The sequence below is a fragment of the Corythoichthys intestinalis genome, chromosome 17 (genome assembly GCF_030265065.1).
Source record: "Corythoichthys intestinalis isolate RoL2023-P3 chromosome 17, ASM3026506v1, whole genome shotgun sequence".
Lineage (NCBI taxonomy): Eukaryota > Metazoa > Chordata > Actinopteri > Syngnathiformes > Syngnathidae > Corythoichthys > Corythoichthys intestinalis.
Genome location: NC_080411.1, coordinates 31,751,796 through 31,770,953, shown reverse-complemented (window position 1 = coordinate 31,770,953; position 19,158 = coordinate 31,751,796). Strand labels below are relative to the sequence as shown.

General features: G+C 38.2%; 1 long non-coding RNA gene across 1 annotated transcript in view; it reads left to right on the top strand.

The window, feature by feature from the left end:
• LOC130905945 (uncharacterized) overlaps positions 1–10,751 on the top strand; it is a 55,298-nt gene extending 44,547 nt beyond the window's left edge. Inside the window, exon 3 of the long non-coding RNA XR_009061174.1 lies at positions 10,481–10,751. This is a non-coding gene — a long non-coding RNA (uncharacterized LOC130905945). The remainder of the gene's footprint in view (positions 1–10,480) is intronic.
• Positions 10,752–19,158: the final 8,407 nt, after the last annotated feature.

Below are 19,158 nucleotides of genomic sequence, written 5' to 3'. Positions count from 1 at the left end.
AAAATTACTTCACATTTGGTCTTTAACAGTTGAATACTATGGAACCGGACTAAAATGTAATGTGCTATAAATTTAAAAAGTTGCATTAAAAATAGGCATTCCACAAAGTTTACCAATTTGCCTATTTTCCTATTGAAAATACAGAATGGAAATGTAGTCATTTCTCAGGTTCATAGTAAATCTTCAAAGATGAAAAACATGAAAGAGAATGGGAGGGGGAGCTTTGATTGGCGGTGAATGGAGTCAGCTGATTACCACATTGATAGTTAAAAAGAATTGGACAAACCCCTGATGACCCTTTGTCTTCATTTGCTCAATACTTTTCAGGGCATCATCAGGTGAGCCGCAATTCACTGCTCACATGAATTGATAGGATGGTAACAGTTGTAGCCAATAAAAAAAAACAAGCTCACAACTACAAAATTACGTGTGTGAATGATTAAAACAAAACAAATACAAAAACGCACAACTATCCCTCGACCTGGCATTGTGAGGAATGTTCACAATCTACAGTGTGGATCAGAAGTATTTGCACACCTTATGATTTTGCAAGTTCACCCACTTAGAAAATGGGTAGAGGTCTAAAATTTCAATAATAGATGCATTTCTACTCATAGACACATAATCTAAAAAAAAAAAATCCGGAACTCACATTGGATGATTTTTCAATAATTTACTTGTAATTTACTTGGCTTCATAAGTATTTGTACCCCTGAGAAAATCAGTGCTAATATTTAGTGCAGAAGCCTTGGTTTGCAATTACAGAGGTCAGACGCTTTCTGTAGTTCTTCACCAGGTTTTCACCTATGGAAACAGGGATTTTTGCCTATTCCTCCACACAAATCTTCTCCAGATCTGTATAGGTTTCGGGGCTGTCATTGAGAAACACGAAGTTTCAGCTCCATCCAAAGATTTTCTATTGGATTAAGGTCTGGACATTGGCTAGGCCACTCCAGAACTATGATATGCTTCTTACACAGCCACTCCTTTGCCAGCTTGGCTGTGTGCTTTGGATCATAGTCGTCCAACCGCGACTCATCTTCAAGTCTCTGACTGAGCGAAGGAGGTCGTGGCTCAAAATCTGACGATACATTTCACCATTCATCCCCTGCTTTATACAGTACAGTCGTCCTGTCCCCTTTGGCGAACAACAGCCCCAAAGCATGAGGTTTCCACCCCCATACTTCACAGTGGGGATGGTGTTCTTGGGATTGTACTCATCCTTTTTCCTCCACACACGACGAGTAAAGTTTGCACCAAAAAGTTCTACTTTGGTCTCATGTGACCACATGATTTTCTCCCATGATCCCTCTGCATCATTCAGGTGGTCCCTGGCAAACCGCAGACGGGCCTTCACATGTACTGGCTTCAACAGGGGAACCGTCTGAGCCATGCATGATTTTAAACCACTGCACCGTAGTGTTCTACTGATAGTCGCCTTTGAAACTATGCCTCCAGCTCTCTTCAGGTCATTGACCAGCTCATGTCGTGTATTTCTAGGCTGAACCCAAACTTTTCTCATCATGAGTGATGCCCCACGAGGGGAGATTTTAAATTGAGCCCCAGTTCGACATAGATTATCAGTCATGTTTAGCATTTTCCATTTTCTAACAATTGCTTCAACTGTTGATTTATTCTCACCAAGCTGCTTTCCAATTGTACCATAGCCTTTTCCAGCTTTGTGGAGCTTAACAATTTCTTCTCTGACTTATACTCAAGTGCGACTTATAGTCCGAAAAATACGGTATACAACTAGGTCAATATTCAAGTAAAAAAAAAAAATCATATTAAGAATCAAAGTAAAATCTAGGTGAGTGACAGTTAACTGATCCAAGCCCCACCTCCTTCTCCTTGTGGTGTTGCGTGCAGACAGTAACTGCTGTCTGCAGGGGATGTCATTGCAACGGTACTCGCGTGCACCTCGCGTGCATGCGCCCCGAGCAAAATTGCCACCCCGGGCGACTGCCTAACCGACTGTGCCAGGAACCGCCACTGGGTGGAACTCACACGATTGGTTATCCAGCACAAAAATCCAAGACGGGTCGAACTTCGATCAACAATCGATGCAGAGCCAGTCAACATATTCTCACGCACTAGGTGGTGCTTCCTTTCCTCAGGTCAAACAAGTAGTAAACGAGTGACTGCAAGTTTTGCTCATAAGTTCTTGAAAAAGAGCCAAAGTGACGCCATCAACTCCTCTGCCTTGCCCACTACATGATCTTGGTCAGCAGGTACCGCTTCAAGGTCTAAAATATAACCAACTCCCGGGAAAGTTAAGCCACCATGTTTTGAAAGACTTCACATGACAGCAATCGATTGGACTTAGTCTTGCCCACTGACATTGATGGGTGAGTTTCACAGATAAAATAAATTCATGAAGTGCTGGAACATGTGTTCATGAAACAATCAAATGTGACATAATTGTTTTTACATTAAATGAAGTGGTATTTTAATGATTTGATGACACATTTAATGACGCTTTTATTTATTTAATTCCATTTTCAAACAATTAATGACACAATAAGTATTTTTTTAAAGATGTATTTTGTCTTGCAATACCGCCGAACACACCTTCTCTTTGAAATCCTTTGGCTTTTTGGATTAATTCCCTGCAATTGCTCAAGCCGCCAACTGCACTTAGATGGCTACAATCAAAGTGCAAGGGCTCTTAAATCAGTCATGAGACGGTGGTGGAGAATACAGTATGGGCGGTTTCTTTTCCCCGTACTTTAATCCCCCAAAACTTTACCGCATGACGGAAAGGTCAATAGGGAAAGTGAAAGAGTTGAAAGAGCGTTAAAGCTTAACCTTGACCTTGGGAACGCATTTCTCTAAACGTGTGTGTGCAACTGCAGCTGCCCGACTCGCCAATTCAGAGTGTTTACATTTTCCAAGAGGTCTTATCTTCCTCAGGCTTAGGACCCTCTCAGTGTGAGTTTATACAGCCAGTACATGTTCACACACAATGCATGACCCAACATATGCCTCACACTGAGTCTGTAAAGGGAGAGTCCTGTCACACACTCATCCATCTCGGTTACATTCAGGGCCAAAGATGGGATGAGTTGTTCTCTCTGAGAGCCTAAGCACAGCAGAAGTGGGTTACCTACAGTCTAGTCTGGATATCCAGGAAAAAAAAGAATGTCTAAACAATGCAAGCAAAATTACATCGAGCTGTGGAGTTTCATGGAAAATTCTGAAGTGTACCTAGACCACAAAACATTGTTCCAAAATCCAACTTATTATCAGTAAATGTTTTCACTGTTCAAGATGTCCCAAAACATCCAGGCATTGTCGGCGTCCCCTCTTGCAATCACAGACCCGATTATCAAAGCTGGTGTCTGTCTGTTGTCCTATCAGCCACCTCAAGTCATGGCTGTGTCCTTTCAGACTAATCCATCTTGATAGGTTACTCTGTTAAGATACATAGCCATGGGGTGTCTTCCATTTTGTTACTGTCATCTGTCAGCTTTCAGTGTTTTCTATCCACCTGCCCAAATTATGGGAAAAATATGTCTCAAAACAATTTAAATGTTCATTTTCAAGACGATAGAAACATTAATACAAATGGTCCACGGCGTGCAAAGCTGGTGACGCAACAAGAGGTGGCTAGTAACGTGATACATTTGCATACTTTTTACTTGAGTAGATTTGTGAAGAAGAAACGTTACTCTTAACGTTACCCTTTCTCAAACGTATCCCGATAAATTTCCTTGTAAGGTGACGGGTGAGTTACTTGCGTCATTGCTTTTACGCATGTAGAGATATCCCGGGAATTATGCGAGTTGGACACTTTCAGACCTGTACTGTGTTACCCACTGGCGCACTCTGTGCTGCTTGTGCGATTTTTTTAACATTACATCATTTTTGGTCGGCATTGGCTGTCACAATGTTTGTCAAATCGTGTTTTGTTACAGAGCTGCTCGTGGGAGCGTTCCCGACATCGCACCAGAAGCCAATTCAATCTCATCAAGACTGTATTTAAACCCAGGCGATCCAAGAGAAGGGTGCTGAGATATTAACTTGCTTTGGCCATTCGGCACCCACTCTCAAATCTAGTGCATTTGCTAACTTGTTCATCTGCCGCCCTTGTTTTGAAATCCCCTACGTTGTAATGGTATTTGAGTGTATTTGTTTTGTTATCTTATTGGCTCTCTGCCTACCGCTTAGGTTAGTATTATTAATTCCCTAATCCTACTGTCACGGACCCATTGTGTTATGCCCCCTTTTTCGCGTATTTTTGTTTGTATTTAGTAAACCCTTGAACACATCCCTCGGTTTTTTTAAGCTTTGAGGTACAACCTTGTTTCCGCAGTTGCAGACCCTAACATGGGCAACAAAATAAACCAAAGATGGACGATGGACTCTTCCTCGGCTCTACGATCCATTAGCAATTTAATTTCGTTATGTTTTTAGTTTAATTTAGCTATTTCCAGCTTGATATCTTGATAATTGCAATGTTTGCTTACCGCTTTTCGTCTTACTGCGAAGAAAGAGGAAGTGACGATCGGCCCGCCATGATATTTACGTCATTAGCCATTGCGCTGTGACCTGAAAACGCTTGCTTTCACACATTCCTCATCCCGGGAAAGTCCCGGGCCTTATACTAATACACGACCCGTGAAATGACCGCGTAATCTCCATGTCAGTCAACCAGGGAAATTGCTTTCACATACTAGTACAAGGACTGCCCATTTAAATCCCTGGATTTTAACGGTGATTAGGCATATGTGAAAGGGGCTCTACTCCACTACCTTGAGCTACACTAGTTGTTACATTTTTCCTCTTTATTTAATATATGACTTTCCTTTTTTTTTTTTTTTTTTTTTTTTTTTTTTTGCCAGAGATGCCAACAGTAGCTCTACCATTTTCACCAATGAGACCTCTCAACAATAATTACATGACTCCATTATACCAATCAGACTCAATCTTACATTTCTATGATCACACATGCATGTTCAATCATGTGGCGTCTTTAAAGCACTGTAAAAAATTAAGTATTTGACATAGAGCGCAGCCCTCAACATGTCTTGAAAGCGCAAATTTTAAACTTTCTCCTAGTTTTTATTTGGCACCGATTGACCATAGAAAACAGAAATATGATCCTGTTAATTTCATAATAGGAAACATGTAGGGACTATTCACTATTCAACAATACATACTAGGAACTATTTTCTCCACTAGTGGGCACTCATGCTCTTTGGACGAATGATGCGTCGGTTCAGTAGATTTTTTCTCTCGCTGGAATTCAATGATTTTTTTTTTTTTTTTAGTATTTATTTGGCATAATGTGGTTATGTAATAGGTTATAGTACAGTATAATAATAACAACTGTTCACATAGGTAAGTTTGTGCTGAGAACAAAATTTAAAAAAAAAATTTTAAACAGAAAAAAATCAAACATCGTAATCAGTTACTCACAATGTTAGTCATTATTTGAGTATTCTTTTCACTTGACACTTTTTTACTTGAGTACATTTTTTCCACTTATACTCTGAAATAATATTGAATTAACGCTACTCATACTTGAGTACATTTTTTTGACTACCCACCTCTGGACGCAACACAAATTTGTAATCAAGTCAGTGACGTACAAACATTGTCTATAAGACCGACGCACAGGTAAATTCATATTTTTGGTGCTTTATCAAGAGTCAGTTTTTCAAGTGTGAGACAGAGACCACCAGCATTATATCACTTGAGCCTCTCCTAACACAGTCAGCCATACACACACCAATGCACGCACACACACATAAAAGTGTGACCTTTTTCACATGAGTAGATAAAAAGTCGTTACAAAAACCAAACAAGCTGTCAGCGATAAGATAAAAGCAGAACAGCTGATTTACAGACGCAAAAAGCTCAGCATTTCACAACATTTTGTTATAGCTCACTAACAAAGTCTATGAAACTAAATCAAAACATGTTTATTAGTTTACTTTATCAGGTCCACATTTTTGAGTATTGTATTCTCCACTCCGTTCAGTATCTTGGCTTACATAGCATTTAGAGTACATTGGCAAGATTCCCGTCATATTTGATGCATTAATTGAGCAGTTCTAGTGCACTTTGTTTATCAAAATTCAAATCATCTTTAAGTCATTTATTTAATTACTGTAGGTCTCTATCACCATCAATGGAAACCAATCAGTTTTGACTGGGACGGGGTGGCAGTGAAGAGTCACTGTCATGGCTTAAACTGCGTTTTCACGAGCCAAGTTTTATTCTCGTCGTGCATTGGGTTCTATGTAACTGTGCATTAAAGGGTGACCGGGGACCTGGATCAGCCTCTAGCCCAACGCATTGTCGCTGTTTATACCAAAAAGGGCCCGCTCCCCAATTGTCAAGTGACGAATCTTTGCACCGCAAGAAGATAGCCAGGATTTATAATTATAACCAATTAGGGCTGCAGCTAACGATTAAAAAAAAAAAAAAAAATTATAATCAATGAGTTGGACGATTAATTAAATGATTAATCTGATAAATGTTTCATTTTTCAGTTATCTTTAGAAATTTAACTTCAAGTTGTTTTAGGCATGTTGTAAGTAACATGTAATGACGACAAAATGGTTGACCATTTCCTTCAAAAATATATTATTGCAGCTTCCTGTCTTAACTGTTCTGAGTATACAACATATAAATAATTTCTCAGTACACAAGTTAGACAAAAGTCCTCTTCATTAAAATAAAAAAGTGCTGCTGATTGACTTTTTTTTTCTTGTAGGCAAAGCACTGATATAAATTGTCAATGACTCATTTATTTTCTTTAAACAAAATAAACAACACAAACGAATAAAAATGAAACAGACTGTAATGAATTGTCATGCCTTGACAACTACTTGTACATGTGACTAGAATTAGTCATTTTACAGGGATAATTTTCATTTTACAACTTCACTTTTTTTGGCACTATTCTATCTCCATAGCCAGCGTCTAGTTCTCCATCCAAGCCCTCGTCCCTCTTTAAGTAAGTTTCGATAAATTTGTTAGTACCCTGAATTTTGTTTTTTGCTTTGCTTTTGTGGACTTTTGTTTAAATTTTGTGTTTTCTTGTGTCATTATTCATGAAAGTATTTCTGGGTTCTCCACCACCCTGCTGCTTTTTGTTTTCCTATGTTTGCGTCCTCCATGCCCCCAGCACCTGACATGAATCAGTTTACAATCCCAACTTCAATTTCAAAGCCCACTCTCTTGTATGACCATTTACAGTTTGAATGGGAGTTTGTGTCGAAAGGAGACTCGAAGCTGTTATATGAATGGGTTTGTGTGTGTGTGGTCTCCTTATAAAAAGAAATGACACAACCTACTGTATTTTTCGGACTATAAGTCACACCTGAGTATAAGTCGCACAAGCCATAAAATGCTCAATGAATAGGAAAAAAACATATATAAGTCGCACCGGAGTATAAGTCGCGTTTTTGGGGGAAATTTACTTGATAAAAATCCAACACATAGAACAGATATGTCATCTTGAAAGGCAATTTGACATAAAAATACAATAGAGAACAACATGCTGAATAAGTGGACGGTATGATAATGTTACATGATGCATGAACAACGAAATGCGAACGTGGCCGGTATGTTAACATAACATAGCTATTGTGACGGCCCCTGGCCGTTTAACAGTTAACTTCTGAGACTCTTCTAGTCAGCTGATCGGTGCCTCCACCAGCTGGCTGTTTCCCCTCCCACTGTGATGACAGCTGATTGACGCAGGACGGACCGACGACGTCACCGCCGCTGATTGGCCACGGAAAAAGGCGCCAAGCTTCTTAAACCTGCTGCTGTCAACGTTCTGGGAGGTCGCATTTGACAGTATTCTGTCGCGGTCCTCCTCGCCAGCTATTTGCTCGCCATTCACGTTCGTTTGCATTTGATCGCTAGTTTGATACACTCCCGCTTTTTCGGTGAGGTCTTTTGTGTTTATTCGTTATTGGATCGTTTTTGTTCACCACTGTAAATAAGAGCACTGAAGCAAGTAAGGGTAAGTCGCCATTTCTGTTAAACCCGTTTTCTCCTGTTTTGTTTGGAGTAGGAAGTTAGGTTGGACGCTGTCTTTTCTTTGTTCCTTTTACATGATCAGGGTTTAGTTAGCGGGTGGGGTTTAAGTGTAGTTCCTTTTGTTTGTTGTTTTGGCCTGGGCTTACCCTGAAGTCACGCTTCGTCGGCATTCTGTACATATTCATTGCGAGTTTGATTGTTCTGTAAATAAATTTGTGTCCACTCGTACATTTGTGTGGCTTGTTTTATGTTACGCCCTTCGCGAGCCGTCTTTGGCACGTAACAGCTATTAAGAGTTATTCAGATAACTATAGCATAAAGAAGACGCTAACAAGTTTACCAAACCATCAGTGTCACTCCAAAACACCCAAATATGTGAAATGATATGATAATGTGTTAATAATTTCACACATAAGTCGCACCCCCAGCCAAACTATAAAAAAACTGCGACTTATAGTCTGAAAAATACGGTACCTATCAAACAATAACTTCAGTGCTATTATGCTTCTCCAAAACACAATACAAACGGAAACTTAAGACACTAATTAGCATAATCATTAAATTTCTTCGTGCTCCATGCTCAGTAGTAATGTCTTATCAACAAAGAATACAAACAATACAATTGGCTTCATTTACTAACCTCTGACAGAGGCACACTGAATCTAACAACACACACGACTTAAGAGAATCTGTCGCGTAAATATTATTGCACAACTAAACGAGTGTAGCAGTGAACTCGCTCTAATCTCTGGACAGACTAATACCTAATACTTGGCAGACTTGCATTACACTCAAACAAGGACCCAAATGGGACTGCTTATAGCTGCCGGCAAAACTCGATTATCAAATTCGTTGGCAACTAATCTATTAATCGATTTAATCGATTGGTCATAAGGCTGCCACAACTCATAAACATTGTTATTTCATTCACTTCATTCACACCCTCAATGAGCTACAAACTTTTGCATTCGGCTAGCATGCTATCCTTAGGCTTTCTATTCCGTCGTTGCCATGTGACCGTTATGTCATTCTGCCATCATGTACTAGCTAGCACAGCACTAGAAAGCTAGGCATGATAAGTTGTGGTTGTGATGTCACACCCAGAATTGCTGAGAAAAAGTTGGCGTTTCCTGATTTGTTGTTTTGGATGCAATAACTATGAAATGGTAAAAGGCAGTGGGATTTGATTGTATCAAACTTGTGAAATTACATAAGCGCAGTCGTTTTAATTTTTTTGACAGGTTCACCATTTCATAGGACTTTTTACAGTAAGTGTAATGTTAATTACTTTTTCAATTTTAGTACATGTGAAGCTAAACCTTGTGCTACTTGCTCTTTTTTATATTTGGGGCAGGGCTCTAAATTCTCAAACCCTTCGAAGAGATTAATTTATTACATAATCTCATGCTTTTTGATTAATCATATTGGAGAAGATCACATGTTTTGGTAGATACTTAATTCAATAACTAAAATTACAAGGAATTTTCCAAATTTAAGTGAATTATTAGACCACATGCATAGATTACAGAACGTTTCATTTTATTTTTATTGCACCTCATCTAGTATAAATAATCTGAACAATCTAATGTTAAAAAAGGACACAAAAGTTTGTCCAATGCAGCTTTAGAAGCAGAAACATGAATGGCTACAGATCCGAGTACCCACCGGTGAGATATCGAGTGTTTATCTCTTCCAGAGCCCAGGAACTTCACTTCTTAACCCATGCCCATTTCCAATGATGTTTTTATTTTTATCGATGGCATCAAGTCACACGTGGACCTCTGTGGAGGCATTGCACAAAGGGCAAAGGCGGTGTTGTGCCGGGGAGGGGGGAGCGAATTGTGCTGGCGTGCAGTCAGACCATCAGAACATCATGCAGACACCTCGCGTTTAGGCAGATCGATACGTTACCACAAACAGCTCAGAGAGCCTCTTGAGTATCGCTGGTATTGATTGAATTCTTATGTTTCCTTGTCCTGTGAGCGAATATTCTTGTGATGAGGTATCGAAGATAAAAATAAAAAAAGGTCTACACACCCATTTGAATGTCAGATTTTTGAAGTATAAAATCAGACTGAGATCAATCACCATTAAACTTTTCAATTTGACCTATAATGTCCACGAATTCAATTTTTAAAAAAGACCAATAATTTAGACGGGAAATAAAAATAAATTTGATAATGAGGTTGCACAAGTGTGCACACACTCGTATGACTAAGAATATGGGTGGGTTAAAATTGGGAATGGTATTTTTAAAAATTTCAGGATTTAAACTTAGGTAAACAGGAATCACCAGGCACAAAACAACATTAATAAGTGATTTTGAATGAACCTATAATGCTCAAATGTTGTAATAGGCCTTCCTTGACAACTTTGTTGGCTTCTAACTGAAGCCTAAAGGAGGGGAGAGAATTTTTGTTTCTAATATTGACTGCCATTTTGAATAGTTCCTAATTCCCTCCACCTTGTCCTATTCCAGACACGTTCCAGTTGAAGAAAAACTGCACCAAAGCATGACGCTGTGCTCAACCTGGGTTTCAAAAGCACATGAGGGAAATTCCGCGATAGCGGGCGACCAGTTCAGGGTGTACTCCTCCTGCGCATGGTCAGCGCGGATAGATTACAGCAACTTCACGATCCTTGTGAGGATGAACAGTAAGAATATTGAACAAATGAAATTGGGAAAATGCAATGTGATCTGATGAAAGTTTGAACAACATGCAATATTTAATGTACAAATTATTAGAATTATTACCAGTACTTACTTTTTAACCGATATCCTGATATTATCCAACTCCAAAAATCTGATACTAATATCAAACCGATACCAATATACAGTGTCTCTCGCTTTTTCGCCCTTTAAATTTTGCACACTCAGTCCATCGTGGGTTTTTTTCAATAAAAAATAAAACATGAATACGGTATTTTATTTAAAAATGTTAAGATATATACATGTAGATTTTGTATACATGTACAAATCATTTTCCTATACCTACACATATATTTGGCGGAAAACGCTCAGGTGACTTTCAGTGAAGTTCCACTCTGAGACCCCCAATTTGTCCAAATTTCAAATTTGTCCTATATGCATGTGTGATACATCATTGGAAAGCTTAAAATCTCAATTTTCTGGGGAAAGAAAAATTTTGAACAGGAGGGCATTTAAAAAAAAACAAAATTAAAGAGCAAAACCCTAACTGGAGGTGAGAGCACGCGAGAGCATAATTAAAGACGCCGTGATTTTAACGAGATATTATTGCGTACCCTAATTTTCGGACTATAAGCCGCTACTTTTTTCCCTCACTTTGAATCCGGCGGTTTATAGTCCAGTGTGTCTTAATTGTTGATTTATTTGGGTTAATAGGTAACACTTTACTGGTATTTAACAGTGGCATCATAAGACTGTCATAAGAACATCATAATTATGAGATGACACTATCATGGGCATTACTGAATGCTTATAACAGATGTCAATATGTGTCATGTGGCATATTATGTCACTAAATCCATTTATGTCGAGCTCAGATCTTTTACGTCCATTCAAAAGTGAGATAATTTGCTGGATGACACTAACCGACATCTATTATAAGCATTCATTAATGCTTATGACAGTGTCATGTAATAATTAGGACTGTCTGATGACAGTATTATGGCACCACTATCCAAGAAAATGTTACCAAATACCATAACTAGCAATTAATGAAACAACTGGAACAGTAACTGAAGAAATAATTAGCACAGAACATGACTGTTATTTACATCTGTAGCGCCGCCATGCATGCTAAGAGGAATGTTGGATGACAACAGTGTTGAGAGCAGGTGGCAGCAGAGGCTGACTGTCTACCCCAAGGAAGCAGTGATGGCCAAATGAAGCGTTTAGTGACAATAAGGCTTTGCAGCCAATTGGTTCAAAGCTTAATGGTGGTCCATTTGGTCTCATGGCAGTCTTATGGTGCCATTGTCAAATGAAGTGTTACCAGTTAATATCTTTTGGTGTAAATATCCCATAATACAATGAGCACAACTGCGGCTTATAGTCCAGTGTGGCTTATCTATGAACAAATGCTGTTTTCATGTCAAATTTGGTGGTTGGCGGCTTATAGTCAGGTGCGCCTTATAGTCCAGAAATTACGGTACTTACCTCTTTTCGATCCAAAAACTCCATGTAGCATGTATCACCGAGTGTCAAGACACAGCTGTGAATGGCCACAGCCGGATTTTTGGGGGATTTTATGGGTGAAACATGGTAATATAAAAAGGGTCGCGATGCAGAAATCGCAGACATCAAAGAGTGGTCGAGATTTTCATTTTCATATATTTACCCTTTTAAACATTTTTTTCCCCAATTTTTTTTTTTTGTTTGGATCGATTATTTATCATCTAAAATATTGGGGGGGAAAGCAACAGTAACGGAAAAAAAAAAACAATTAAGCGATATTTATAAGGTAGATGCTGTATCAATGTATTCATTGTGACGTAATTTGTTTAAAAGTTTAAAACATGCGTGTGAATAATTTTTTAAAGTTTAAAAAAAAAAAAAAAAACTAAAAATACATTATGGCTAGGTTGAAACAAAAGCGGTTGTGCAACGTCTGTAAACGGGGGTTTCCAGGGTAAAACGGACAAATTAAAAATAGTTCTATCAAACGCAACAGTTCTTTTGGCTTAAAATACAGCAGTTTATTTTAAAGAGGGGTGCAAGAGCAGAAACTGCTTTTTCAATCTAGTCTGTGTTTCCCACCATATATATATAATTTATATCATAATTTGCAGTGCTTAAAAAACATTTTATAATTTTTTAACGATACATTGGGGGGCGGGTGGTATGTCTTGTATGTATATCTTTCCAAAGCTGTTAAATCTGAATAAATCCATTGAACACACACGAAAAAATTAAAATATTTTTTATTTGTAAATAGTAATTAGTAAATTAGCTCCTTCGCGGATTTTTTAATTTTGTGGGCAACTGAAGTGATAGAAAATAAAAATCCCATAAAACAATATAAATTGAAATGAGCAAAAATGTCCATAATTAAATAAGCTTTGTATTTTATTACTTTTCTAGTTTTCTTAGGGACTGTTTGTTTCTGGTAACGCAGTAGTTATATGTAATGAGTTTATAATTTGTGATTTAAAAAAAAATCTTTTTACCATGAGTGCCAATGGTCCGCGCCCAAAACAAATCCCAAGCATCTTAGTTTGAAGACATATACTGGTCAATAAACATAATTGTTGTACAAGTTGACCAGCCCTTGTACAAAGACAGTAGGCTTGTCCATTTACTCCAAATGCAACATGGATATTGGCCCAAAACCAATAAGGCTTGATGTGGATATTATCCAATATCACTTTAAAACGCTTCTGTCGGCCGTTGATACTGGCCTCTCAATAATATCGGACAACTTTACTAATTATTTCTAAAGGTTGTATTAGTTGCTTTTGTACATTTAGTCTGCATTTTGCTGCTTGTATTTAAGAAAAAGGAGTTAAATTAACATTTCTTTTTGTATCAGTGTCATTTTCATTATACATGTATCTGTACTTCTGCTTAATATTGGCCTAGTCCGCGTATAGGGCAAACAACGAAACAACAAAAACCTACTCCAAAGCGTGATTTTCACTTGTTACACTATCGTAAGCAGCACGCATGAAAAGTCAACTTACTGTTTCCAAATGTGATGGCCCCCTACCACTGCTTACAGATATATTGACCAGCTGCATTGGTAAATCGTCTCCAAAAGCACAGTGAGATTACATGGGCATGTTGCACTGTTACCCTCGGGCTCAGTTCCTCAGCAGGCAAAGTATTGATCTGGCAGCAGTGACAGAGCACTCCTGTCGAGTTGAGCCTCCCGGTGAGCTGCATCTATGGTGGCAGTTTACGCGGTGTATCCCATCGGTAGATTATCCAACAACTTGACTCGAGGTGAATTTCGAATTGAAATACTTGATAAGTCTTGGTAGTTAACATTTGATCATCTGTATTTTCAAGATAATGTGACATTTGTTTTTCAAAAAAGTGTATCGTCACTGCATTAATTTAAGAAATCTACTGAATACAGTATGACAGTGGTAGTAAAAAGCATGACTAGTTCAATATTTTAGCATTTATTTAATACAGTATGTTGTAAACTTGCAAAATGTGGTTCAGTTTAATACAGCTTCTTTTGTCAATTTACATATGTCATGGCCTCAGCCCCTGCTGCAGCATGGCCTAATTGCCTTCAATTATCTCCACCTGTCCTCAATTCACCTACTCAAAGCCCAGCCAATAGCACTGCTGCATTCAGCAATAAACCTGTGTATTTAAAGCCCAGATTTTCACTTCCACTCTGTCAGACCGTCTGTGAAGCCTGTCTTTTACCTGCCTGCCTAGCTCTCTGAATCTGACTCTTGTTGCCGAATCTGAACCTGCCCGACTGCCGCCTTCTCTCCTGTCCTGGTAACTTGACCTGCCTTTTGCTTTTGGAAACCTGACTTCTGCCTAGCCCTTGTCTGTACTGCTGCCATCATTTCACCTGCCCTGCTGGTCTAGTCAATAAATTGTTGAAAACGTGACGCATTTGTGGTCCTCCCCTGTCGGGTCCGTGACAACATAGCACATTACAATGCTCTGACATGTATGCGGTTTTGTGTCATCAATCTTATTATAATGGAGAATATCTTATTGCTTATCTCTTTACTTTCCAAGTACCTTGCCAAAACACTGTCCGGTTCAGACAAGACATTTTAATCTCAAAGCAGTAAACAGATTTCAACCTCTATAGCAGGGGTCTGCAAACTGAGGCTCCAGAGCCGCATGCGGCTCTTTTATTCGTTTGCAATGGCTCTTCGTGACCATACCGTTGAACTTTTTCAGCGCCATTAACAATGTTTGAACCCCTAATCATCTTTCCGCTGTGAATTTCAATTGGTTCATCCCTCGGAGATGTCCAGTCAATTTGAACTGTGAATGAGTGATGAGTAAGCTTGAGAACGATAAACAGATACGACCGGATATCCGGTTTTACAGGTGAGAGATACAACTGCATCGATAGTAAAGTTACCGTTCAACAGTAATTAGTCTTTAAATATTCAAAGAACCGATAGTAGAGATAAGATATGGGTATCGCGAGCACAAGAATCGGCTACTAGTCCCTAGTACAATGCATTGCTCAATGTGATAATAATTTAGCTTTTAATTCACATGCTGCGCTTGTGTTACACACCACACAGCGCACTTAGAGTGTGACCGCATGCTGATATGATATGGACAAGCACCACTCACAGTCGTGGTTGCCTCAACTTCCCATCATGCATTTTGGCAGAACCGCTAGTAGTCGCCGTCATTACCCGATCATCACTGGCGTGTCATAACAACGCGAGAGCTAACAAAACCACCGTAGCGCATGCTCCATAGTGTTTTCTTCACAGCCCAAAACAAAACTAGTAGTGCCAACGAAGCAACATGCTAAAACAATGGACAGTTTGAGCACCGACGCCAGGTAAAGGCGGCATATTGTTTCCACAAAACGCAGTCTACTTAAACATGAACATGTGGATCAGTTGATCTTCCTCAAGAAAAATCTGCCCTTCAAAAAAGATACGGACAGTGATGAATAAAAAATGTGGAAGCTCAGGCATAAGTGAATGACTGCTGTGTAAAAGGTTAAAGTAATGATTATTGACCTGTCTGTCTAAAATTCCAATTTTTTATTCCCCCAATTATACCAGTGGGAAAGCATAATTTTTTTATTTATGATGATAACACTAGCAGGTTAATTTTTTTTTTCTAGAGCTGCTGCATATAATTCATGTATTTTGTTTATGAGATGTTTACATTGAAAGTTTGCATTTAAATTACTTACCTCGTGTTCAAAACACCAGGAAATACAGTAATTGAATTACTGCACTTTATTGTTGTCTGTCACTGGAGTTTTATTGTATTATCAATCCCATCCATCAAAATGACGGTCATTTAGTAAGCCTTATTTTTTTTTCATAAAAAAATAAAACATACATTGGTATGAAATTTTGTTGTTTAATTTTGCTATTAAAAATGTCTTTTTTATGTTTAAAATACTGTACGAACACACACAACAAATGTTTACTATCATATCGTTTTCGCTCTGTATCGAACCGTATCGTTCTTAAACTGTATCGAATCGCTCGCCCTTAAAAATGTATCGTTTGTGAATCGGATCGTAACCTGTGTATCTAGATACATATCGAATCGGCTTCATACCAGAGATTCCCAACCTTAGTTATGAGCTGTGCCATTCTCCAGGGGTCAATCTCAGCACCCTTACTCCTTACTGTTCATTCTGCATCAAAAACATTGCTAAAATCAAAGAAAATTAATTAGCTGTCTAACGTCATCAATGGCAGACTGAGTAAATCGCAGTTGCTTTGACATTGATAAAATAATCGTTTGAGAAATAAGCTAGTCATAACTTCATTTTAACGTCAATTAATTTACTTTTATGGGAATAGCCGCCTTGAGGCCATGTTGGTAGGGGCAGTGAAAGGTCTTTTCATGCGTCTGCCATGAATTGAAATGAGTTTATCACTAGTAGACATCCAATCGATTTCAAGTCAATTGGACATCTATCGTCGTCGATAGCAATGAGTTAACGAGTACCTGATTTAAATTTAAATTGGATTGGACAGTTTTCAAACCTGATTCTAAATTTGAAGCTGTTGGTGTAGACTATAAGCAAACTATTTATAACTAGGCAAGGCAAATTTATTTATAAAGCGCAATTCAACACAAGGCAAATGAAAGTGCTTTACATCACATGAAGATCATAATAATCACATTAAATCAGTACAACGTAAAAACATTGACAATCGAAACAGGAAATAAAGTTATACATAAAAATCACATTTAATCACGAATAGAATAAGAAAAAAACAAAAATAGTACTACTACTAATAATAATTAAAATCAGCGATGGAGATAAAGCACAAGGGGAATAGAAAGCAAATAGATTGAAATATATGGATAGTTATGGATATGCTGTGCTCAACAAGAGCATTTTTAGCCCTGATTTAAAGGAGCTAACAGTTTGAGCATACTTCAGACCTTCAGGTAACCTGTTCCAGAGGTGAGGAGCATAATAACTAAATGCTGCCTCACCCTGCTTGGTTCTTATTCTTGGAACATACAGGAGACCGGTTCCAGATGACCTTAGGGCTCTAGATGTTTCACAGGAATCTAACAAATCAAGCATGTATTTTGGTCCAAGGCCATTAAGTGTTTTGTAGACGAGCAGTAGTATTTTATAGTCTATCATTTGACTCACTGGAAGCCAGTGTGATGATTTCAAAACCGGTGTAATGTGGTCCAGTTTCCTTGTATTTGTTAGGACTCTGGCAGCAGCATTCTGTACTAGCTGCAGCTTCCTGACGGATTTTTTTTTTATCAAGAAAAATGTTTAAAAAAAAAAAAAAGTTTTCTTGTTGCAATTCCATAAAATGTTAGATGTCAAAGGGCTTTTGTGGTTCCCAGGAATTTTTTTTTTTTTTGGCGGGAGACAGTAGAAATTGCTCATTGAGTATATAAAGTTGCTGACCCCTGCTCTCCTGAAAGGTCACATTAGATTTTAATTCTAGCACCATTAAGGGACATACAACACCATTATCATGTGCATCGCAGCAGCAAGGATCTTATTTAATAAAGTGAAAAATAAAAGACATAATTTCATTTTCTAATATGTAAGAATGGAGAAAAACATAAATAAAAGCGAGGAAGGATTTTTTTGGTGGTTTTTTCAAAACATTATTTTGTCCATTGTCAGAGCTCAAAGAAATGTTTGATTTGCATACTTAAATCCTTTAGGCAACAGTCTTTCACATGAAGGTATTTTCCAAGTGCTTTTATCGGTCACTTTAACCTCTCAGCCACCGCAGCTGTCAATACTTCTTGTACAGATACTGTATGTAAAATGTGCTGCTTATCCTTGCGGCATGTCAAGACACTGTCGAGATGTTCCCATAGACAAAGCAGGTAGAGATCTTTAAACTGAGAGAAACCAGCTCCATCTATTAGATCTCACAGAACTGACATTAAGTCTAAATCTGTTCCATATGGAACAAAGATCTACCCCAGGTGTATAGGAGGAAGAGTTGTTTTCCCCTGGTACGTTACCTACTGTTTGTACCTGTAATTCCCACAGACTTGGCCAGAACTGGTCAAAGCCTGAACAAGGTGTTTTTTCAGCTCTAATGAAACAGCCGCATGCTGTTTCAACTCAGATGTTGTCATACTGATGTCTCACTGTGCTAACATGGCTCCAAGAGTGTAAACTGTAATTCAAATATGATGGGCTTTTTCTCTCTCAAGTCAATGCAATTATTTCCCTTCAGTCTTCAATGAAAGACTGAATCCGAAAACAAAATCTGTCACGGCAGTGAAACATTTTTCCCTCCAAAAATATAATCCTGATAAATTGCATGCTCTGATTCACGGCAACAAAATGTCAGTGAGCAACTGATGAATTCACATTTTTGTATTAGATTGGATAGAATTGGTTTTGAACAATATTTCATCTGAGCAACTGGCTTATGCTGTCGTAACTTACCTTTCATGCAAAGACCTCCCATAAATTATTGGAAACTGATTTGGCCTCGATTCACACTCTGTTTCTCAATATTCTGTTTCTGGAGAAAAATAAATAAATAACAGAACGCCCCGAGAATTTGTCTGGAGTTCTTGGGCCTCTATCATTTTAAAGTTTACTATGGCTCAATACTATTGGCTATGCATTAATTGAAAGGCAAAGAGCAAACCTGTGCTGAAAGATATTTTAGGACTTCAGTTTAGCCATTGCAGCAGTTGACTATCTGTTGTCATGATTCATGCACTTTGAAGCTTGACAAATTATCCCTCCCAAAAGGGTAAGATATTTGCCACTATTTTTCTATATTGTTTTTTTAAAAAATGCTAATGCCAACTAGAGATGTCCCAATCGATCGGGATGATCGATCGGGTCCGATCACGTCATTTTCAAAGTATCGGAATTAGTAAAAAAAATATGGGCCATGCTTTTTTTTAATATATATATATATATATATTTTAATTAAATCGTTTTCTAATTGTATTTAACGTTACAGACATAATATGTTACACTCACCCGGAGTCTTTAGTTTAGGCTTAAGGTAGGGTTACCAAATTTA